The sequence below is a fragment of the Tupaia chinensis genome, unplaced genomic scaffold (assembly GCF_000334495.1).
Source record: "Tupaia chinensis unplaced genomic scaffold, TupChi_1.0 Scaffold000061_1, whole genome shotgun sequence".
In the NCBI taxonomy this organism is placed as follows: Eukaryota; Metazoa; Chordata; class Mammalia; order Scandentia; family Tupaiidae; genus Tupaia; species Tupaia belangeri.
The window spans coordinates 1,331,966-1,356,167 of NW_006159519.1; the positions used below are offsets into that span (position 1 = coordinate 1,331,966).

General features: G+C 46.1%; 1 long non-coding RNA gene across 1 annotated transcript in view; it reads right to left on the reverse strand.

Moving 5' to 3' along the window:
- Window positions 1–1,624: 1,624 nt before the first annotated feature.
- The window catches only part of LOC102498541 (uncharacterized), a 32,054-nt gene continuing 9,476 nt past the window's right edge, over window positions 1,625–24,202 (reverse strand). The window contains exons 2-3 of the long non-coding RNA XR_333494.1: window positions 24,027–24,116; window positions 1,625–1,768 (exon numbers count right to left, since the gene is read on the reverse strand). This is a non-coding gene — a long non-coding RNA (uncharacterized LOC102498541). The remainder of the gene's footprint in view (window positions 1,769–24,026; window positions 24,117–24,202) is intronic.

Genomic DNA, 24,202 nt, shown 5'->3' on the forward strand with positions numbered 1-24,202 from the left:
GTGATTTCTCGCTTTCTGTCTCTCTGTCTTTCTGGTGAGCACACACGCCCTATAGCAAAAACCTCTAAAACAAACAAACAAAAAATAACAGGCTTCTTATAGCAGTCTGTTCTATGCAAAAATGAAATAGTGATCTTTTTTTGGGGGGGGGATTTGCTATAGGGTGCATGTGCTCACCAGAAAGACAGAGAGAGACAGACATAAAGCAAGAAATCACCCCCTGGGGGGTGGTCACGCCACAGTCCCTTCTCCTTCATTCTCCTCTTGGGATCTTGGGCATGCACGCACTCACTTCTGGTGTGAGTTGAAGCCACGGGGTCCAGGACTTGAACCCCGGCCAACTATGTAAGTCCAGCAATGTAGCCATTACGCCATCTGCTGGTCCCAATGAAATAGTGATTTTAATGATCATATCCAGCTAGCAAAATGCAGTACATCTGCCATTCCCTACAGTGTTAGACAGCAGTTGCACCATACTGAAATGTCACCAAAAAAGTGGTCAGAATCTTAAGGAACATTCCAGGGCAACTTTATTCTGAACTCTGGAACTTACGCTTTCTGATCTTTCCCATTTTTTTTTTAAACCTCCTGTTTCATATTCCAAATGCAGTTCTCCCATTCCACCAGACGTCCTGTTCCTTCCATCATTGCTTTGCCATGACATGGTGAGAAGGAGGAGAGGCGTGTGAACAATAAGCTGATGTTTGCAAAGGGCTCTGGGAGTCTTGCTGGAACATGCTACACAAACACAGGATATTATTTCTAAGCTGCGCTTCAAGGAGGGAGAGATAGGGAGGAGCAGTCTCCTGATGTTCTGGGGCAGCAGCAGGGGCACGGCAGAGCAACAGGAAACCGTTGCCAACTTCCTGGGGCACGCAAGAGAGCAGAACAGCTGGGCTGAGGCTTTAAAGCCCGTCTCAGTGTGGACGGACGGCTGCCTGCATTTCCCCCGACCATGTCCAAGGGAAGCAAACCCTCCTTAGTAATAGTGAAGAAGACATTTTTGCAAATAAATCATTGGCTGGAAGGCTCATGGGAGGCGAGCAGGGTTCCTGGCAGCTCACCCTCTCCTGCTGGAATTCCTTATACGCAAACTCCCTGGAGCAAATCTCTGAGTCCCTCTTGACAGGTACCTTAGGGAGAGCCAGACCTTCAGCCTCCATGCCTCATGCTGGCTTTCAATGGAAGGTCACAATTTGACATGGAAGGTCACAAAGTCATCAGCCAGAACCAGACTGTGTGGCCTGTGCTTTGCAAAGCCAGTGGTAGGGGCGCCACCCAGAATGCTGGGCTCCATGCACACTAAATCTCCGTGCACAGAATATCTAAATTAAATACCAAGCAAGGGAACCTTCTCCTTTCCCAACTCTCATTGGAGTGATGTTAGAAAAAGGTTCAAAATGGATTTCCTCTAATTCCACAAATACTTATTAAGTATATAGTAGATACAAAAAAAACACAAGAAAGAGAAAAAAGATGATTTGGTGATGCTCATAATCTGCTGCAGGTGACAAACACATGAATTACAAGCTCCAGGCAGACAATAGTCACTAAGAATATTGAGAATAAAAAGGGATTTCTTTTCCTTCTGAGAGGATGGAGGGAGAGTTTGACACAGGTTGGTGTTGGCCTGGCCCTGAAAGGAGAGGCAGGACTTCAGCAAGTGGCCTGGGCACATGGGTGTCTGTCCGGAGCCAATCTCCAAGGAGGGAGGTGGTAGGAGACCGTGCATACTGGCTGTAGCTGGGGTCTTCCTTAGCAGGAGGTGCTGTGGAGGTGAGAAAGGAACAGTAACTTTTAAGAACAAACCCAGGAGTTTGGATTTTTTTTCTCTATGAAGGAGGGAAACTTCAGATGTCATTAAAATGGGGGTGGAACAATTGGGATGGGGTCAGCCCAGAGCAGCGAGGCCATTAGGGACTATGGCAGGAGCAAGGGCTTGGATTCCTAGGGCCCCGAGTTACTCCTCGTCCTTCCAGTGGGTAGCAGGGAGCCAAGCGTATCAAAGTGAAGCTACCGAAGCTGTACCAGCAAGAGTGCAGGCCCGAGTGCCGTCGGGGCATGTGCATGCATGGTGACTGTGACGTTTGTCACAGAGACCTGTCAACCAGATTTGTGCTGCAACCTGGGCTCTGCAGCCAGCCCATCTGCGAGCTGCTTCACAGAACAGGAGGGGAAGATGGGAGAACGGAGCCAGACCAAGGTGTGGTGTGGTGGGGTGGGGTGAGCCACCTACCAGCTGCACTGAATGGGCACATTGGCCAAGCCTTGCTAATTGAATGAATGTTTATTGAACACCCACTGCAAGTGCTGGTCATTCCCCTCCTCTCTAAACACCCAGAGCCCTGACCTCTACAAAGTACTTCCCTGTTAACCTCTGTTTTCCAGCCGGGCTTGCTGCGCTCCAAAGGAATTTGACCTTAGACACATCCCTCAACGGTTCCCTTAAGTCTGCCCACACCTCTGTACCGGTCCCATTAAGGATTGTCTTCTAGAAACAATACATTCTTGCCAGTATGCCATCTGTCTCCTGCCAGGACCCTGGTAGATGCACCCTAAGTCCTCCTAATAGTCCTGGAAGTCTTAGCTCCACTCTGTGGATAAGGAACATGAGGCACCGGGGACGGTGAGGAGGGCTAGACCTAGTTCTGGCTCATCTGTCAGGAGGAGAGTGACGTCTGGCACAGGCCGAGGGGCTGTGGACTCTCCTTCTGCTGGGGCAGCTGTGGGGCTGGTGCTGGGAGTCTCCTGGACCACTCGGCGGCTGTGGGGACATAGCGTCCTTGGGCCCTCCGCCAACCTCGTTCGGGCGGGCCACACGGCCTCACGTGCAGTGCAGAGCTGTGTTGCTCTCTGACCCGTCCTAAGTGACGTGGTCTTCTAAGGTCACTTAACTAGTGAGTGGCAGGGCCAGGACACAGGAAGGATACAGGAGAGCACCACATCCTGTGCTGGGAGTGAGGAATTAATTAGCAGGAAGGAAAAACAAAGCAAGACAGCGCTAGGCCAAGTGAAGCCAGAGCCCGGGGCAGTTTCTCTTGCTCACTTTTTCCACAGCTGCTCTGCCCCAGCACCAGCACCCATCGGGCTGGGAGCTTACGTGTCTCAAGTGCCCAACGTGAGCCAAGACACACGGCAGCGCCTCACCTTGTCTTAGCTAGGCCTCGCGTGGGATGCAAGCTGTTATTACCCACGTTCTGCCCTGGAGGGAGCGAGGCGCGGAGCTTCTAAATCCACAGAGCTGGTGTTAGCTGGGACTGATGGCCTCAAACCCAGCTCTCACTTAGCCCAAGGCTGTCATCAGTGCTGACAGGGAAGGTGGGAGGAAAATGGCAAGCAGAGGCTCGCTCACAGCAGCATGTGCGCGTGCGCACACAACACACACACACACACACACACACACACACACACTCACACATTCTGAACCTCTCGGGGTTGAAGGAAGCAGATCCAGTGGTCCCTCGGGATAGAAAACGTCTCCCCCAGGCCCTGCTACTGCTCACGTCCTCACCACCAAGATGAAGAAGCTTCCCTCAGATTGCTCAGTGCTGTGCTAAAGAACCCCAGTTTGGCCCTGCATGGAAGTGGCTTCTGTGCCGTGAGCCAGTGGGCCAGGGGAGCTAGCTATGTAAGCAAGTGCATGCTCTGGGAAAAAGAGTGTGCTCACAGGGTCCCCCCCTCCCCAGCAGCCAAGGGCGTCCGCTGTAGTGAGAGAACTGCCCAACCACTCCATTGCATGCGGCTCGTCCTTGTAGGACGCCGTTAAGTTCGGCTGAGAGCAGGCCTGACCTGCTTAGTACCCAGGGTCTAGATCCCAATTTTCCACCCAACGGTGACATTGAACAGCAGAGATTTCCGAGCATCCCACACTTCCTTCTCCTGCGTAGACATCTTGCTTTCCTTCTTTGATGCAGTCTGTTTCCCAACTCGTCTTCAGTTTGACTCCTACAGTTACACCAACACTGGAGCAGAATGTTACGGAAGCAAGGATATATATATAAAATATATATATATCACATATATGTGCGCAATGAATATATATGTTAATATATCACATACATACATGTGTTCAATGCATATGTGTTAATATATCACATATATGTGTGCAATGCACATATATATTAATATATCACATATATGTGTGCAATGCATATATATGTTAATATATCACATATGTGCGTGCAGTGCATATATATGTTAATATATCACATATATGTGTGCAATGCACATATATATTAATATATCACATATATGTGTGCAATGCATATATATGTTAATATATCACATATGTGCGTGCAGTGCATATATATGTTAATATATCACATATATGTGTGCAATGCACATATATATTAATATATCACATATATGTGTGCAATGCATATATATGTTAATATATCACATATGTGCGTGCAGTGCATATATATGTTAATATATCACATATATGTGTGCAATGCACATATATATTAATATATCACATATATGTGTGCAATGCATATATATGTTAATATATCACATATGTGCGTGCAGTGCATATATATGTTAATATATCACATATATGTGTGCAATGCACATATATATTAATATATCACATATATGTGTGCAATGCATATATATGTTAATATATCACATATGTGCGTGCAGTGCATATATATGTTAATATATCACATATATGTGTGCAATGCACATATATATTAATATATCACATATATGTGTGCAATGCATATATATGTTAATATATCACATATGTGCGTGCAGTGCATATATATGTTAATATATCACATATATGTGTGCAATGCACATATATATTAATATATCACATATATGTGTGCAATGCATATATATGTTAATATATCACATATGTGCGTGCAGTGCATATATATGTTAATATATCACATATATGTGTGCAATGCACATATATGTGTTAATATATCACATGTATGTGTGTTGTACGTATATATTAATATATCACATGTATGTGTGTTGTGCACATATATGTTAATAACACATATATGTATGCAATGCATATATGTTGATATATCACATATATGTGTGTGATGCATATATATATGTCCATATATGCATGCATATTTGTGTGCATGAATATGCATATATATCATTTTTTGAATTAAATTATAGAAAATAAACTTGTTTAAATAGAGTATAACCTAATTCAGGCATCCTGTCACCCTGTCTGGTTTTATAACCCAGTCCAGGATGTTAGCAACATTTATATATTTAGGTATATTAAATTCCACACTTTTCTCCCCCATGGTTATGGTAACATTTCTTTTTTCACTAAAGAATTTCACTAAAGATGGAGTGATTTTGACTGTGAGAACAAACTTCTTTTCCACTAATTGGAAACAATCTTGCTAAAACAATGCTAACTAAAGGAATGAAAAATATTGGATGTAATCTTTTTTATTTTAAATATTTGACTGCACTTTCAAAAAAGCAGGGGGGTGGGGACCAGCAGTTGGCGTAATGGCTATGTCGCTAGACTCCCATGTAGTTGACTGCGGTTCGAGTCCTGGACCGGGTGGCTTAAACTCACACTGAGTACGTGTGCATGCGTGCCCAAGATCCCAAGAGGAGAAAGGAGGAGAAGAGATTACGGCGTGGCCATCCCCCCTGGGGGGTGATTTCTCACTTTCTGTCCCTCTCTGTCTTTCTGGTGAGCGCACAAGACCTGTAGCAAAAACCTCTCCAACAAAAAAGAAAGTGTGTGTGGGGATTCTCAGGAGTCAAAGATGAAGAGAGACCAGGAAACCACAGTAGTAAGCATGTCCTGAGGCCTCTGTGCATGCCCCATGGAGTTTACCAATCTGTTTCTAAGAGCTCTGAATTTTTCTTTGAAGTTTTTATTTCTATTTATTCATTCATTCATTCATTCCATGAGCAAAAGACAGAAAGAGACAGAGAGAGATAAGCATCCCCACCAGGATCTTGATGCCACCACACACCCCGAGCCTCAGCCAGCCCAGGTCTTGGGCACATGAGTGCCCAGGGAGGTCTCTGGACATGAGCCCAGAACCTTCCCATGTGGGTCATCCTCACAGAGCACTATGTTTTACTACTGAGCCACCATCCAGCTCTGAGCTCTGGATTTCTTTTCTTGTTTTATGACACAGAGTGAATGCACATGCACAAGAGAGCGAGCAAGAGAGAGAGCAAGAGAAAGAAAAACACCCTCAATAGGGTCTCAACATGCTGCAGTCCCCCTTCCCAGCCCTGCAGCCTCTGAGGGTCCCAGATGCCCATGCGTGCACCTGGAGCATTGCCAGCTGGACCCATGGAAACGAGCCCACAGTCAACTCTACAGCCTCCGGCCCACAGGGCACATGCTTTACTGCTGTGCTACAGGGGCTGGGCTGAACCCTGGGACTTAATGTCCTTACAGATAAGGAGATGAGTCCTTGGGTCTACACAATTTAAGAAGCTGGAAATGATACACACTTGCTCTTCACATATGTTGGAAAAGTCGTGCATTTTTGCATAGAAACACAGAAAAATACGTCCTGACTTTTCCAGCAACCCAATATTTGCCACCCTCGGTGGAAAAGTAAACTTGAAAAACTCTACACACCAATCATGACAAAGATATTTGCCTGCTTTGGCTCCAGATGCGGGGGGTGGGGGAAGTTCCCGGGAACTATTTAAGCACAGCCTTCCCTAGCATGGACTTGGGAAATGAGTGTAAGCCCCTGAGCTGTCCAGAAATCCCAGCACTGAGAACTTGAACTTAGCGTGGTCTTGGGCCGAGGGCACCTACCGAAAGTAAAGATGAAACTTTTTTGGAGGTTTGCACACTCAAGCAAAGCTGCACAAACTTAAACAGAGAACGCCTAACCAAAAGGACGCAGCACACAGCGCCAGTGACAAAGCACACACGCAAATGAGCTCTCATGACAAGAGGTGGCAGAGGGGCCACAGCACGGTGAGGCCCCCAGGGGCATCTGAGCTCAGAATGATCTCCTGTAACATAGAGAATGAGTCCGTTCACCCTTTCTAAAGAAATAAAGAAGGAATCAAAAACATAAGCAAAAAAAAAAAAAAAAGATACTACCAAAAATACTAGACAGACTTAAGAAAAGAAACATGGTATTTCTAAAAATAAAATAGTAATAATAATAATGGAAATTAATACCAGGGGTAAGGTTCAAAGGAAGATTTGACAGAGCCAAAAGAATTGCAATAAATCATGATTTCCAGGGCCTAGGAAGTCAAGTGTCTCTCTTTGAGAATGTTGAAGCCAAGAAGCACCCACCCCGGTCTGTCTCCTTTCGGAGCCAGACCCCTGGGGAGGCCCTGCCTGTCCTGAGGGACTGAAGGATCATTCACTCCTGTGCCAAGAAGAGCAGAAAGAAGAGCCCCTTACCCAGAGTTCAGCAGTTTAAGGTTGAAATCCTCAAGGATCTGAGAGTGTGTTTGTGTGTATGTGTGTAAATATTTTAAATTTGATTTATTTATTCTATGAGTGATAGAGATAGAGAGTGAGAGCCAGAACCCTCGACAGAGTCTTGCTGCCCTCCTCCACCCACAGCTTCAGCCGTCCTGGACCATGGGCACCAGGTACCCAGTGTGCTCGGGGGCGGGGGGGGGAGGGGAGGGGTCTCTCGATGTGGGTCTGGGAGGGGAGGGGTCTCTGGATGTGGGTCTGCCTCACAGAGTGTTTTACCACCATGTCACCATCCAGCCCCATGTAAATTTTGAAGTAAGACTTGACTCTGTTTTAATAGAACACTTTTTTTCATTGAAAACAGAAGAGACAGGAAGAATTAAGAACAGGAAAACACCCAAAGATCTTATCCAGAATTCAGTACTGAGAGGCACAGACATGAATCACATGGAAGAGAAAAACAAACATGGTAAAGGACAGAATGAGGAGGTTTAAAGCGCAGTAATTGGAATGGCATAAGAAAAAGAATGCTCAAACATTTTCTGGAGTTGATGAAAGACACGAATCTTCAAACGTAAGGATTCAATAAATCCCAAGCTAAACGGCATGAAATGAACTCCAAGACCCACCATTGTGAAACTACACCAGCAAAGCACAGAGGCCTCTCTTTTTTTTTAATTGCCAGAGGGAACATATGGGCATCAATGAGAGATGGGAGTCTGGGGTGGGGGGGGGGACAAAGGGAGAAAGCCTCTCTCCAGGGAGACCTGGTCACACTGCAATCCTTTCTCTTCCATTTCTCCATCTTGTCAGGGCTTCGGGCATGCACACATATGTGCCCAATCGCCAGGTCAGGGATCTGACCCATGTCAGCCACATGGAATCCAGCTCCCCACCCACTAGACCACAGAGCCAGCCCAAAGAAGGTCTTAAAAGCAGCAAGGGAAAAAAGATAGTTCAGAGAAAGAAACAATTAGACTGTTAACAGATATCTCTCATTAGCAATAATGAGCAGATATATATTTTTTAAGTATGAAAAAACAACTGTCAACCTAGATAACTTATCACTCAAGAAAAGGAAAAAATAATATCCATCAATCACATATATATACACATATATGTATATACATACACACATGCATGTATACACACATATATGTGTATACGCACATATATATGTATACAGATATATGTATTTACATATATGCTTTTTTATGTGTATAGATACGTATGCAAGTTTACCCTAACTCATAGCTAAACATCTCACGGTCTCGTGGTCTTGTGGAGCAGAGGACGTGGCAGACGGCTAGCTATCTTCAATGTGACTCTCCTCTCTGTCCTTCTAGTAATAGAAAAACCCCTTGCATTTTTTAAGTATATTTATTTTATGAAAGTGAGATATAGAGAGACACACAGAGAGAAGTACAGGCACCCTCAACGGCGCTCACAGCAAATCCCCCCAGCCAGCCAGGATCATGAATGCATGCATGTGTACAGGCCAGCTAGAGAACCGAATCTGACCTCTTCCCTATGGACCCAGTTTCATTTCAGCAGCGTGTTATCACCATGCCACCAGCTGGCCACCTTGCATTTTAACCGCCCAATTAGAAAGTGTATTTTTTAGTACTCAATGGTGCAGGTTAAGGAGAGAATAGGAGGGGAGCAATATGAGACAGGAACTAAAGACAAACTGTCAGTAAGAAATGAGGCAGATTGACTAATGGCTAAGGGAGCTGTGGCATCAAGGAGCAGTAGGGTCCAACAGATGGCACATGGTTTTGCGTATTTTAAAGACAAGAACTGCTAGAGCATGTTTATGTATTTGACCCAAGAGAGAGAGAGAAGTTGTTCCAAAGCAGAGAGGGGGAGGTGAGAGTGCAGGTTTCAGGAGGGCAGGAAGAGTGCATGAGGTAGGAGGAACGCCTCTGACTGAGCAGGGACCTCACCCAGTCACATAATCAGGTAACAATTTTTCAACAGAACACCATCTCATTATATTTCAATAATTCAGTTAAACATCATGCATACTAATCTCTGTTCATAGAAGGAGACATTCTGTGCTTCTTCAGAGTAGTCATCACGGACCCTTTGGTGAGATGTCGAATCCCTGATTGAAAGATGGTGATTCTTGTTTAAGATGTAAATCAGAGAGGTCCTTGTAACAGGAAAATATTGAAGAATAGGGTTTGATGGTAATCTCCCAAATTATACATTTAAAACACATAGGTAAATGGAACTGAGTTCATTGCTGGATTTTTTTTCTTGTGTTTCTATAACGTAGACATAAGAAGAGATTCCCTGGAAGTCAGACAAAGAGTTCATGGGAGGAAGTTGTTGAGGAGATAATGAGACAGAGTGGTAACTGTGAGGACGTCTTGTCCCCTGTGTGGGGCCCCAGGAAAGACTGATGAAGAGGTAGAGGGTTTACAGAGCCAAAGGCACGAACACCTAGAGCTGACAGAAAGAAGGTGGGGATTGGCTGAGAAGGAATGCTTCCAGGACTGTAATTTGGTAAGAGTTTTCTGGGACTCCCATGGTGCTGAGATGAAGTAGTTATGGCCTAGTGGCAAGTTCATGGGAAAGAGCCAGAGGGAAAATTAACTTGCACTTGACACAAAACATACAGTGTATGGATATTCATCAGAGGAATTACATGCTGTGGGGACATTAAAACCACTTCCTTTTTCTCCTTAATGAATATGTAGTGTTGGATAACACTGTGCTGTCTCCTTGGTTTTTAGTAAACAGTCGACAGTTCTGATGCCTGTAATCTAGTGTTTAACTGTCTATACCTATGATTAAGTTGAGGGAGAATCCACATCACCGTAATCCCTGGGCCATTGCTCAATATTTCCCACCAACACTTGGTTCCTCGCTCCTCAGCACAATGCTGGATCCCAGCCAGGCCACCAGGCAGTGTCGTGGGAGAGCCCGGGGCTAGGAAGAAGGCGCCACCTCAGGGGGTGCCAGGAAGCCAGTATGAGCTGGTCTGACTACCCTCAAGGGAGAGGAGACCCAACTGCCTGGAGAGGCACATGCTGCAGGGTGAGAGGGAGTCCGGACGGGCATATCCGCAGCTCCTTGCTCTGCCTTTCTGAGAAGCACAGCGTGGGCAGCTCCAGAGCACCAAGTGTCTGAGTCTGCAGAAAAACCATGACTAGGAAGGGAAAATCACAATGGAGGGCAATCGGGTGGAGGCAGGGAGAGGGTGTAACCCGGCTTTGCCTTCCTCCTTCTCCTGGGAGCCCACCGAGGCGCTCTGACCCAGTTGATCTTGAGATCATGGCTCAGAACACATTCATGTGAGGATCCCTAGGGACAAGAGGAGCAGAGCAGATGCCTGACTCTAAGAGAGCTTTTTAAAGGGGTGAGTGAGCCATCTCATGGTGTAGTGGTTAAGGTGGCTGAATCCCACATGGCCAACCTCATGGTTTGAGTCCCAGACCCGGCAGCTTAAAAAACATGTTGGGCCTGTATACAAGTGTACCCAAAACCCCAAGAGAAGGGACTGCAGCAGGACCATCCCCCCTGGGAGGTGATTTCTCATTTTCCCTCTCTCTGTGTCTCTTTCTGACAAGCACATGTGCCCTGCAACAAAAACTTAAAAAGGGAGGGTGGCAGGAGCATCGCCATGTACCCTGCTTCTCCATAAAGCAAACGTGGTAGGCAGGAAGAGGAGGGCAATCACCTACACCTTAGAAAAAGGGACTGAGTGAAGTCAGCTACAAGGCTGGGGTGCAACTCCAGATCCAAGGCTCCTGAATCCAACTCAAGGACTGGAGCTACAAGCCTCTTCCTTAGCAGATGAGCCCTGTGGAGAGCTGAAGGCAGGGGTGTGCCTATTCATGGTCTCGTCTTCGGTTATGCTTTGATGAGCCACTACGCAAGCATGACTTCTTAATAAAAACCAATAAAGAAAATGCTCATTTTAATGTCCCTATCCTGGCTTGGTGATTTCCCATTTAGTGCTTAAACTTGAGAAGTGATTACTGGGGCTAGGATTTTACATATGTTGACAGCAGGCCCAGTCATTAGGGCACAGGCGGCAGTGTGCCAGGCTGCAGTGCTGGAAGCCATGTGCCGACAAGAGTTTGAATCCCTGGTCTCTCGGACGGTGCTGGAGGACTGGAGGAAGGGGCTTACAGGAGGTCCAGGGTCTAGGGAGGCTGCATCTCTCTCTCTCTCTCACTCATTCTACTATCAGCAACAACAAAAAACCAGTATCTGACAGCAACAGATATTGCCAGTATCATGGCAAATATAGAATAAAAATGTCCTCATTGTACCATAAACATTTCTGATTGTGAGCTGGTTAAGCGCTGTGTATAGGCAACCAGATCCCACACGGCTGACCACGAATTCTGACTGTGGCAGCTTGCAAAACATGCCAGGCACCTGTGTGGGAGTGCCCCCAAATCCTCATGGGGTGAAGAATGGAAGAAAAAGGATAGTGGTGTAACCACACCTCATGGGAGTGATTCATTCTTTCTCTCTCTCTCTCTCTCTCTCTCTCTGGCAGGCACACATGACTCTGGCAATTAAAAAATAAAAGTAAAAATACAAATAAAAAAACAATTGTTACTGTCTTGAGTGATAGCCCAAGCGGACACCAGTAATAATCGAACATCAGCTTGGAAAAATAAAAATGGGAAGGAAAGATGTCAAAGGGAGGGAGATGCCACAAATCCTTTTTTCTTCTGCCACCAGTTCTCCCTGGCCACAGACACCCATGGCTTCTATTTAAACTGCAAGGGACACACCACAAAAGAAAAAAATAAACAAACAAACAAAAAAAGCCACTTTCCAAAGGACTGTCCAACTCTCATCCTAGCCAGGTAGGAAAGAAAGAAAGAGGTCTCCAACTTCTAGGGGCCTGTAACCAGTTCCTCTTTCTGCAATACTGTCTTCTCCTTGCCAGTCTGAAACTCCTCCTCTCAGAGTTACTAAAATATGGAAGGGTTGAAAAGAGAAAGGGGATATGCACAGGAAAGGGGTCACTGAGGGTAGCCTTGTAGGGACAGTCACGTCATTAACAGGAGTTAGTGTGTAGTAATCAGCTAATTATTTTTTTCAAGGTAGAAATCAAACAAGTTTTTAACGAATTTCTATCATGAACTCTGGTATAGTAGGCACTGACTGGGGCCATTGAAGCTCCCAGGAAGGTTTGCAGTTCAGTTTTGTTGGATACTGGAGAGACGTCTCTGCTCACAAATGACTGTGTGAGCATAAAGAGATCACTATAAAACAAGGACACAGGAGAAATGACACAGGTGTCTTGGGGGTGCTGTGGTTGTGCCAAGGGATCACACCAAACCCAGCAAGGGAAAGTGAGGACCACATGCAGGAAGACTGAGCCCCTGAACAAGCCTGAGAAGATGAGTGGGGTGTAGCAGTGAGCTGGACGAAGCAAGGAAGTGATGCTGGGAAAAGCATTTCCGGTACAAGGAGAAGCATGAAACACGGCATGTGGGCCAGAAGCCATAGGGGAAGCTCTAGGTTTGTGTCCCAAGCCCTCTGTGTGTGGTGGGCATGCTTGCCCATGATCCTGGCTGCTGAGCCTGGGGGTGAACTATGGATTGAAGACTCTCTTGGGGGTACTATTTCTCTGTCTCTCTGTTTCTCTTTCTTTCTCTCTCTCTCTCTCTCTGTGTGTGTGTGGTGTGTGTGTGTGTGTGTATCCCTCTCATGGAAGAAATAAATAAGTGAACTTTGGACTATCCCCCCAAAAATGTGGTCTGGAAACAAAACGATGAATGTGCAGGATTCCAATACTCAGGCATTGGTGAAATTCAAGAGTTGGGTCAAGGAGAGGTAAGAGTCAGGCTGCACGACCTTCACTGCTATCCTGAAGAGCTTGAGTTTACTCCTGTGGGCAGTGAGGAGCCCCTGAAGGACAGAGTGAAAAAGAACAAGCTCAAGGCAGGGGAACATGCTAGGGAGCACAGCAGTGTGGGGAGTGCGAGAACACAGCCAGCCATAGATAGATGGGGGAAAGAGGAGAGTCTGGAAATATTTATGAGGCTGCTAGGAAGAGTCAAGGACTCTCAGATGTCGGGACCAGCAGTTAGTGTAATGGCTATGTCGCTGGACTCCAATGCAGTTCCAGTCTCAGACCCAGTGCCTAAACTCAGGCCGGGCGCATGTGCGTGCATGCCAAGATCCCAAGAGGAGAATGGAGGAGAAGGGATTGCGGCATGGCCATACCCCCTGGAGGGTGATTTCTTGCTTTCTGTCTCTCTCTGTCTTTCTGGTGAGCACATGCACCCTATAGCAAAACCCTCTCCCCAAAAAAAGAAAAACAAAAAAGAACTCTCAGGTGTCTAGTAGTGGCTCCAGAGGTAAGGACAAACGGAGAAGGAGCAGGCGTCTCCATCTGGAACATGTCAATAGAAGATCCGTATTGGAGATCCAGGTTGGAAAATGTGCCCTGGGAGCAGATGGAGGGTGGATGTGACCATGAACTTGGGTGATATCACCCACAGGATGGGTGAGAGGAGTGAGCACAGTGGCTGATGCTCTTCATGGAAAGGCCTGGTCAGTGCACCATGCAGCAGGGCGAGATGCCTCCTGAAGGCCATCAGCTCCCAGCCAGACCAGCGCAGGCTGGTTTCCTCTGTGTTCCAGAGGGAGGTGGAGTTATTAAACCGCGAATGGAGTTGCCCAGCCTGATTATAAACTTTTGTTTCCCAATTGCACAGACAGCATCCAGACTTTTGTTCTCCACCACCAGACTCTTGTTCTCCACCACCAGACTCTCCTGAAGGCACCAGTCTGCTGGCTGGCACCCCGGCCCAGCATCTAGGATCCTTCTAATGAACTGTGAACCTAGCATTTGTGGAAAACATTGTGCAACGTCTAAGCTTGTGGTCAGATGGGTTTATCCACAACTTAATCCTAAATGCAGACTCTTAAACCCTAGATTATAGTTTATAGAAACTGTGGGCCATTTATTGAAAACCAAAGGATAGTTCACTTTTCCAAGATCCCAAGAGGAGAATGGAGGAGAAGGGATTGCGGCATGGCCATACCCCCTGGAGGGTGATTTCTTGCTTTCTGTCTCTCTCTGTCTTTCTGGTGAGCACATGCACCCTATAGCAAAACCCTCTCCCCAAAAAAAGAAAAACAAAAAAGAACTCTCAGGTGTCTAGTAGTGGCTCCAGAGGTAAGGACAAACGGAGAAGGAGCAGGCGTCTCCATCTGGAACATGTCAATAGAAGATCCGTATTGGAGATCCAGGTTGGAAAATGTGCCCTGGGAGCAGATGGAGGGTGGATGTGACCATGAACTTGGGTGATATCACCCACAGGATGGGTGAGAGGAGTGAGCACAGTGGCTGATGCTCTTCATGGAAAGGCCTGGTCAGTGCACCATGCAGCAGGGCGAGATGCCTCCTGAAGGCCATCAGCTCCCAGCCAGACCAGCGCAGGCTGGTTTCCTCTGTGTTCCAGAGGGAGGTGGAGTTATTAAACCGCGAATGGAGTTGCCCAGCCTGATTATAAACTTTTGTTTCCCAATTGCACAGACAGCATCCAGACTTTTGTTCTCCACCACCAGACTCTTGTTCTCCACCACCAGACTCTCCTGAAGGCACCAGTCTGCTGGCTGGCACCCCGGCCCAGCATCTAGGATCCTTCTAATGAACTGTGAACCTAGCATTTGTGGAAAACATTGTGCAACGTCTAAGCTTGTGGTCAGATGGGTTTATCCACAACTTAATCCTAAATGCAGACTCTTAAACCCTAGATTATAGTTTATAGAAACTGTGGGCCATTTATTGAAAACCAAAGGATAGTTCACTTTTGCTACATCTTTCAATTCTGTGTGTTTTGCAGTAGGGGGGATAAGGTTCTCTTTGAATTGCCCTCTCTGTGTGTAATTTCCTCTGATGAATACCTACAAGTGTCTGTGTTTCACATTAAGCAGGACTTGAATCCCCCCCGACACACACACTTTTTCCCATGAACTTGACTCTCTCAGTAGGCCAGAGAAATAGCATTTGCTCAGACCCTTCACCAATTTCTTATCAATGTCAGTCCTTTTGACAGTCATCATGTCTTTGAGTCACAGAGATGTCTAACCCTGGGACCAGATTCCTGTCCTGCGGGGAAATGGTTTAAATAATAGGCATATCTCCTAAGACATTTTGGCATTTTATTTCATATTCATATTTCCAAAGTGCTTTCATTTTTGCTCTTGCCCGAGAGTTAATATATCTTTCTACTGATGAGAAATTAAAATGCCAAGCTGGAGCCAGGACCCAGAGCCCAGAAGTTGCCTTAGGGTGGGTCTGGGCATGGGTGTGACCCAGATCATGCCCCGAGTCCTGTCCAACCTCAGGTATGAGAGCCCGGATCAGAACGCAGTGGTAGCTGGAGTACAAGGACAAAGAGGGCCTGTGGGTGTTTGTTTTCTGTTTAGAAAGACCATGCTCTGTAGCAGAGTGAAGTCTCACTCCTCTTCCCGTTCTGGACCCTCAACCATGACCACGGTGTGTTTCCATATATGACCTGTAACTTCTCGAAGATTAGCTTAGGAATGTTAGTATTCTGGAAATACAGGTCTAATGTAAAATCCTTACCAATGTTTTATAGCAGAAAAACAAAACAAAGTAAGACCCTCTGTGACAACCACAGGGTGCTAGGCCAGCTGCGGTGGTGCAGCGGTAACACAACACTCCACAGTGCTGAGGCAACATGGGAAGGCCGCGGGTTCGCGCTCCAAGGTCTCCCTGTATGTGCTGCATGGACGTGCCCCTGACCCCCAGCTGAGGCTGGGGATTGGATCATAATATGAGGACTCTGTTAGGGGTGCTTCTCTCTCTCCCACTCTCTCTCAGAATACATACATAAATAAAATTAAAAAATGATAAGTTTCTAAACCTACAATTCTTAGAAGGTGTGGTCAAGGGTGAACAAGGAGACTGAGGTTCTAATCTCAATCCTCTACTAATAATCATTGTCAAATCCCTGTCATTGAGCTCTCTGGGCCTGAGTTTCCTAATCAACACAATAAAGAGCTGAATAAATCGATGTTTCTCACCCTGGGGGTACAGACATATTCTTGGGGGTTGTCAGTTCTCAATGAGAATTTTTTCCCCAACTTTTTAATTCAAAAAATGTCAAATGATGGAATAGTTGCAAGAATAAAAGAAGAACTCACACCCTCAGCTGGACGCAGAATGCCAGTGCATTCTCCACACCAGCCTTTCTTCTCCTGTTACTGTTTTCGTGTTGATAGAAACTCACATAAATGTTGATCTGAATTATCCAACCACCGCCTTCTAACCAGGAACTGTTGCCCACCCCTGGAAGCTGGCTGTCCATTTGGATCTTCCCTGTGATAGCAGGCAGTACTTTGCTATTATTGCTAAAGGGCATGCATACACGAGAGAGAGAGAGAGAGAGAGAAAGCACCTTCTATAGGGAAATGGTCACGCTGACCCCTTCTCCTCCATCTCTCCTTCCTTTAGGGATGATATATGATATCATATATCATATATCACATGATATATTTCTCAAGCTACCAGCTGTAGGACTTGAACCCTGTAGTTGGTCATGTAGGATTCAGCCCCTTTAGCCATAAGACCATGGCATCAGCCCAACAGGCAATATTCCTTAATTCTTTTGGGGTACCTGGGGGGGAAAAGCTGGAAAGTTCTCAACAATATTCATATCAAGTGATATAACGGGGCCCCATATAAATAAATAAAGGTCGTTCTGTAATTTTAACAGGGAACTGGCTCGGGGAATTTAAGTTCTGCCCCACAGTAAAGGCAGGTCAAGCACACAAATTTCTCCATAGAAGCCATTATCATATTTATGTTACCAGTAGCAATTTTGTTTGAGCCACACGACGTCATTTAGCAAATTGCATTAATGTTATTAAATTAAACGTTCCTGGTTTGGCAGTAATGTTTTTATTGAATTTGTGACTCTGTCTTATTAAGCTGTTCGAGAGCCAGGCACATAAGAAGCGTGTGTTGGCAGAGACTTGAGTCACACGGCAGCAAAGGGAGACTGAGGCATGCAGGGTCGCGTTGCTGGGAGATGATTTTCATCTTGTTTGTAAGCCACACGCCAGAACATTCCAGGTTGGGGTATGTGCACCAAGAGAACCAGGCAGTTGAAATAAGTGGGTCTCTTTACTCCATTTTGGTTTGTGGGGATTCTGTATCATATTTTGTTTGGAAAAAGTTCGAATACCACTGATTTAAATTATTTCAAAGAATCCTTTCATCTTTAGTGACTAAAACCCATCTATTTCCTTTCTTTCTTTTCTTTTCTTTTCTTTTTCTTTTTTTCTTTTTTTTTGGAGAGGTTCTTGGTATAGGGCACATGTGCTTGCCAGAAAGACCCAGAGAGACAGAAAGCGAGAAATCACACACCCCCCCAGGGGGGATGGCCATGCTGCAACCCCTTCTCCTCCATTTTCCTCTCGGGATCTTGGGCATGCATGCACATGCACATGCACCCGGCGTGAGTTTAAGCCACCAGGTTTGGGACTTGAACCATGGTCAACTACATGGGAGTCCAGAGACATAGCCATTACACCAACTGCTGGTCCCCAAATCCATCTATTTTCTCTGACAATAGAAAGTGTTGGTAGCTTGCACCATTTCCATCCCCACTCCCTCTGGACATCTTACTTTCTTTAGGGTAACCATATGACCTGGGAGTTTGTGGGTGCACAAGTCTATTAGGGTTCTCAAAAGAAATGGAGCCAGCAGGACCTGCACACATGCGCACTAGCTATAGATGATGCGTAGATAGATAAGTAGAGAGGATTATCTCTGGGAGCTGGCTTACATAATCACAGCAGTACAAGCCCGGAAGCTGCGGGGTAGCCTTGTGGCTCAGAGACCCAGAGGAAAGTGCAGGCCGCGTCTGCAAGCGTCTGCTGGCAGGATTCTTTCTTGCTCAGGGGAGGTCAGACTGTGTTCTATTCAGCTCATTGATGGTTTGGATGAAGACCATACACCCTTAGGAAGAGCCATCTGCTTTGCTCATGAGTTAAATGTTAATCTATCCAAAAGACACCTTCACAGAAACATCTAGCACAACATTAGGGACACGGCTCAGCCAGTGTAACACATACAGTTAACCCTCAACACATGGCTCGTTGGTTTGAGTAGAAATAAGTTGTAATGGAGAAAAGGGTTTATTCACAATGATGTCAAGAGTTTTTTGAGTTCTTAGGGATCTACGCACTCAGGTGCAGGCCAGGTAGAATATTTCTAAAGGAAAACAGCCATGCTCATTTCAGGAATGCTCCCAGGATGGCCGACGTTGTGCCTGTTTTGTTCTTTACGGTACCTAGCGTCTAACCCCGTGTCTGGTATATACCACACATGCTAAGCTTTTCTGTTGACAGATGGGATGAGAAGGTTCCAAATCCTTTCGCGTTACATACTGCAGCTCGAAGAAACAAACTTTATCAAAGTAACATTCCATGAGACAGTAAACAGGACCAATTATCTAGCTTTGTTGATATTTTTAGTAGCTGAATTTTGACAGGGCAAGTCAAAATGTTCAACAATACCTGGCCAGTTTCTATTTTATTTATTTTTCTATTATTTGTTTATTTAAATCACAAGAGAGTGCATGTGCTCACCAGAAAGAGAGAGAAAAACAGAAAGAAAAACACTCCTCATAGTCATGCCGCAATCCTTTTCCCTCCATTTCTCCATTTTGTTTGGATTTGGGGTCTGCACGTACTTGCATCTGGCATGTGTTCAAACCTTGGGGGGCCAAGATCCAAACCTCGGATGGCTATGTGGGATCCAGCTCCCTTTAACTGCTACTGTATGGGGCCAACTCCTGGCTAGATTCCTTAATTAGAGACTGTTTTAAAGTAACCAGACTTCATGTAAAGAATAACTGTATGGTTCGGGAACCAGCAGTTAGTGTAATGGCTATGTCACTGGCCTCCCACGTAGTCGACCGCGGTTCGCGTCCCGGACCCGGTGGCTTAAAACTCACACCGGGCGCATGTGCGTGTGTGCCCAACATCCCGAGAGGAGAATGGAGGAGAAGGGATTGCGGCGTGGCTAACCCCTCTGGGGGGGGGTTTCTCGCTTTCTGTCTCTATGTCTCTCTCTGTCTGTCTGGCGAGCGCACGCGCCCTGTAGCGAAAATCTCTCCAAAAAAAAAAGAGAAGAATAACTGTGGTTCGAGTCCTGAACCTGGTGGCTTAAAAAGCACATGCATGTGCCAGGTACATGTGCATGCATGCATGCAGACCCAAAATCTGAAGAGGAGAATGGAGAAGGAGTTGCAACATGGCCATCCCCACTTGGGGGTTAATTTCTCACTTTCCCTCTCAGTGTCTCACTCCAGCGAGTGCACGTGCTCTATGGCAGAACAAAACAAAACAAATGAAAAACTTAAAAAAAAACGAGTCCACACTCTGAGACCTAGTTAACTACATGCATTTTCCTTACACAGCTGAGGAATTCTCACGTACAATAAAATGAAAAGATTATACAAGAAGCTCAGCTGAGAACTTCCGGGCCTCCACATTCACTCATTAACCAAGGACCCCGGGTTCCAATTTGACCTGATTCTCAGTGTCGTGCTTTGTCATCTATGGCTAATGGGCACGGATTCCTTCACAGCTCTCCCCACCATAGAGGGGTCTTCAAAAAGCTCATTGAAATGTGTATTAAGGAAAATTATGCATGGATTTTGATATTTTTGCCAAAATAAACTCATGCTTTAATTCCATTAAAAAATTGGTGTTAGTTTTTAAAGTTTTATGTATTTTCATCATCATTATTATTATTTTTATTTGCTGCAGGGCACATGTGCTCACCAGAGAGAGACAGAAAGTGAGAAAGCAAGTCACCAGATCTGGGACTTGAACTGTGGTAGGCCATTTGTGGGATTTCCAGTGTCTAAGCACATGCTGACCCCTTTAATTCCATTCTTCATGAACTTTTTGAAGTCCCCTTACACCGTTTGCTCTGAGCTGGCTTTCTTTTTCCTATCAAAGCCCTTATTTTTATTTCCAAAATAAAGTTTTCACCTGTGTTACTGGATTGCTGAGAACCCTTTGCTTCCCTCCAGAACAGTCTAGGTAGCGGTGACAGCCTCCTTTGTTGACCGCCCTGGCGATGGCTTTCCCCCTGCTGTGGCTAACGTCATGCTGCGTCCTCCCTTACCTTACGTGCTCAGAGGCAGGGCCAGCCTAACCTCCTTGGACAATGGGCTGAGTTTCTGACCGGGGTGCGATCTGCGATGGTGCTGCCCTGTACCCTGGCCTGTCACCTCTGAGCACTCGGGAGTGCTGCATTTCAGCATCTCACCCCATGCTGTGGGCTGGACCGTTCAGTGCCATCACTTTACACAGCACAGAACCCTGTTCAAATCTGCACGGCAGCTCTCTCAGAGCTCCTGTGTGAGCATTCTCGCGTGCTCTGTGAAATCCAGGTGCCAGGTGGTGACACAGCTGGCCCCACCTGGGAACAGCCCTGGGTTTGCATCCCAGAACCTCCCTGGGCACCCAAAGTCACATGATCCGGGCAGCTTGGAACTGGTGGTGGATCATGGTGGGGCACCCCATGCAGTTAGGGGGTGCCTGACTCTGTGAATTTATGAAAGAAAGGGATAAGTGGGCTAAAAAGAAAATTATTTGGGGCCCAGGTGCAGTAGTGTATGCTGAACAGCATAGGCTCTATGAGAGACCTGGGTTCGATTCCTGCCTCACCTGTGGTAGTACAAGCCTCTGGTCTCAACTACTCAGGAGGCTGAGGCAGAAGGATTATAACATGGCAAGACCCCATCAAAAAAGTTTATTTTTTTCCAATTGGAAAAGAAAGAGATGTTCATCAGAATATTAATGGGAGACACATAAAAGGTCTACGTGCTCTCACTACATGCACAGAAGGAGACTTTGTGAGATGATGGACGTGCGAATCAACCTGATTGTGCTCAGCATTTCACATGCACATCAAATCACCGCATTATACACTAAACGTATATAAAATTTATCAACTGTACTTGAATAAAACTGGGAAAAGAGTAAAAAAATACTTAAGAGGAGAGAAAAAGATATCACTACTCACTTCCTCATTGTTAATATCTGAAGTACAGTATTAAGTTTAAGGATGAAAAAAAATGGAGTGATTAAATCATCCTCCAAAATACCACACACACACACACACACACACACACACACACACACACACACACATATATAATTTTTAAAAAATTTTAGAGAGATTTTTTGCTATAGGGTGTGTGCACTTGCCAGAGAGTCAGAGAGACAGAAAGTGAGAAATCACCCCCTAAGGGGGATGGCCATGCCACAATCCTTCTCCTTCATTCTCCTCTTGGGATTTTGGGTACGTACCCATGTGCACCTAGTGTGAGTTTCAAGTTGCCAGGTCTGGGGCTTGAACCACAGTCAACTATGTGGGAGTCCAGCGATGTAACCATTATGTCATCTGCTGGTCCCCCACGTGTTAATATTTTGTCATAAAAGCCTTGCCGACCTTTGGTTGTGTAAAGGTCATAGAATAGTACAAATGAAGTTGAAGTCACTGTTCCCCTTCCCCAACCGTAGTCTCTCTCCTCCCCAGAGCTAACAGCTATGATGGACATGGGGAAAAGATAGGAGGATGTTAAGGAAGAAAAACGAGCCCTCCAGAGTCTTCACAGACAGATCCCACCAAAAAGCCAAACTCCACAGCCTCACCATGGACCCCCTGAGCCCAAGACAGCTCCATGAGGTGGTCAAGTTAAAGTGGCATTGGGCTTAGGGTGCCAGGGCTGATGGCCGGGCTTTGCGTCAAAGCTTGGGAGCCCTGCAGACCTGATCAATCCTCATTTAGCATTACTTATGTTATTTTCCCAGAGCTTGGGATAAAAGCCATTCAGGAAACAAAAGGGTGATTGGGGCTGGGATGGGACCACCAGGGAGCTCCTGAGCTGGCTGGGTCCCTGGTCAGAGTGCAGCCGGGCAGGGTGGAGCGTGCCAGGACTCCACCGGGAGGGTTTCCATGGGCATGAATAGGGCCACATCAGAGTTCCCAGGCACGGGCAAGGATTGCAATAGAGAGTGACCTTCCGAGCAGAGACTGAAGCTCGGGTGTTCCCGTTTCCGACCCTGGCCTACACTTGGAAGCGCCTCCTTAACCCTGTAATCACCAAGCTTGCTGCTCTGGAGCTGGGAGTCAGGCCTGGGTGGCCTGATTTCTCGCCTTTTAAGCATCAGAAGGGGAGGGGCTTTTCCCTTGGAAACCCGGAGCTCTGGTCCTAGGAGAAAATGAACTGTAAGGACATTTGAGGCCACCACATTCTTTTCCTGGACCATCTTGTGCAGTTCTGATGTGTGACACAACTCCTTAGACAATGGGACCAAGGGTGGTCGGGACAGCGCCAGTGCTTGGCCTGCCCTGCTCAGCATTTGCCAAATTCTTGTTTTTTTTTTAAAAAAGTGAAGTTCATTTTAGCTGGCAGCTGGTATGTTATTATTCCATGAAGAGGTGTCGAAGGCCACATTTCTTACTATGTAATTACCCTCTCATTTAAAATTAAACGAATTTAGGTGAAAAAGACACCTAAGTTATCAGAGTCTCAAAAGCTTAGGAAAACATATTTTCTTCCAAAGTTGTGGTCCAACCAGGATCATAAGAAGAAAAATATCCACAGAGCCTGGGGTGCTGCTGAGGAATTCATTTACATTGTGGTCTTGTCAAGAGAACTGTCAAATACCTCACTACAGAACTGTCTTAGTCATGGCGAGGCACTGGCGACTGGCTACGTGACAAACAGCCACTTCAATGACAGTATTTGGACAGCACCTGGCTGTTTTCAAATCACATACACTAATCTCACGTGCCTGTTTTGATTTACAGTTCACGCTGTTCTTGAAAGTCTGAGTCTGGGGACCAGCAGATAGTGTGATGGCTACGTCGCTGGACTTCCACATAGCCAGTCACGGTTCAAGTCCCACACCCAGTAGCTTAAAATTCATGCCAGGCACATGTGCATGAATGCCCAAAATCCCAAGATAATGGAGGAGAAGAGATTGCAGCATGGCCATTGCCTCTGGGGGGTGATTTCTCTCTTTCTGTCTCTCTGGCAAGTGCACACGCCCTATTAGCAAAAATCTCTCTTAAAAAAGAAAGAAAAAGAAGGAAAGAGAAAGAAAGAAAAGGTCTGAGTTTGCCTGGGTGGAAGAAAGAATGAGAGAGAGAGAGAATGAGAAAGAAAGAGGAGAAGAAAGAAAAAAAAGAAAGAGAGAGAGAGAAAGAAAGAGAAAGAAAGAAAGAGAGAAAGAGAGAAAGAGAGAAAGAAACAAGAAAGAAAGAAAGAAGAAAGAAGGAAGAAAAGAGGGAAGAAGAAGAAAAAGCAGGAGTGCCGAGTCTGAGCCCTCCTGGTGGATGCCGCCTTGCAGCTGTGCTCCTCCCTGCTCGTCTCCGTGCACAGAGCCAGTCCTCCAGACCCTCTTCTTTCCTGGCATCCCCCCAGCTCTCAAGCTCAACCTCCAGAGCTATTGGATGGAACCACATGAGACTGCCGTTTGCGTAAGTGAACACTGGCTATTGGCAGCTTCATATGGTCCAACCTAGTATTTTGATCTAAACCAAGTCCGTGCCCAAAGGGGCTGTTCACTGAAAACTCACCTTGCCTGAACCTGACTTCCGTGGATTCAGAGAAGGTGAAAGCCACTCCAGATTCCGAAACTCTACAGCTCCTTCGGTCCACGCCACAACCTGCAAGATAGCCCTTTTGTTAGCCCGCTTCTGCAAACGAGGAAACCAAGGCGCACAGAGATGAAATAACTCAGTCTACATCTCAC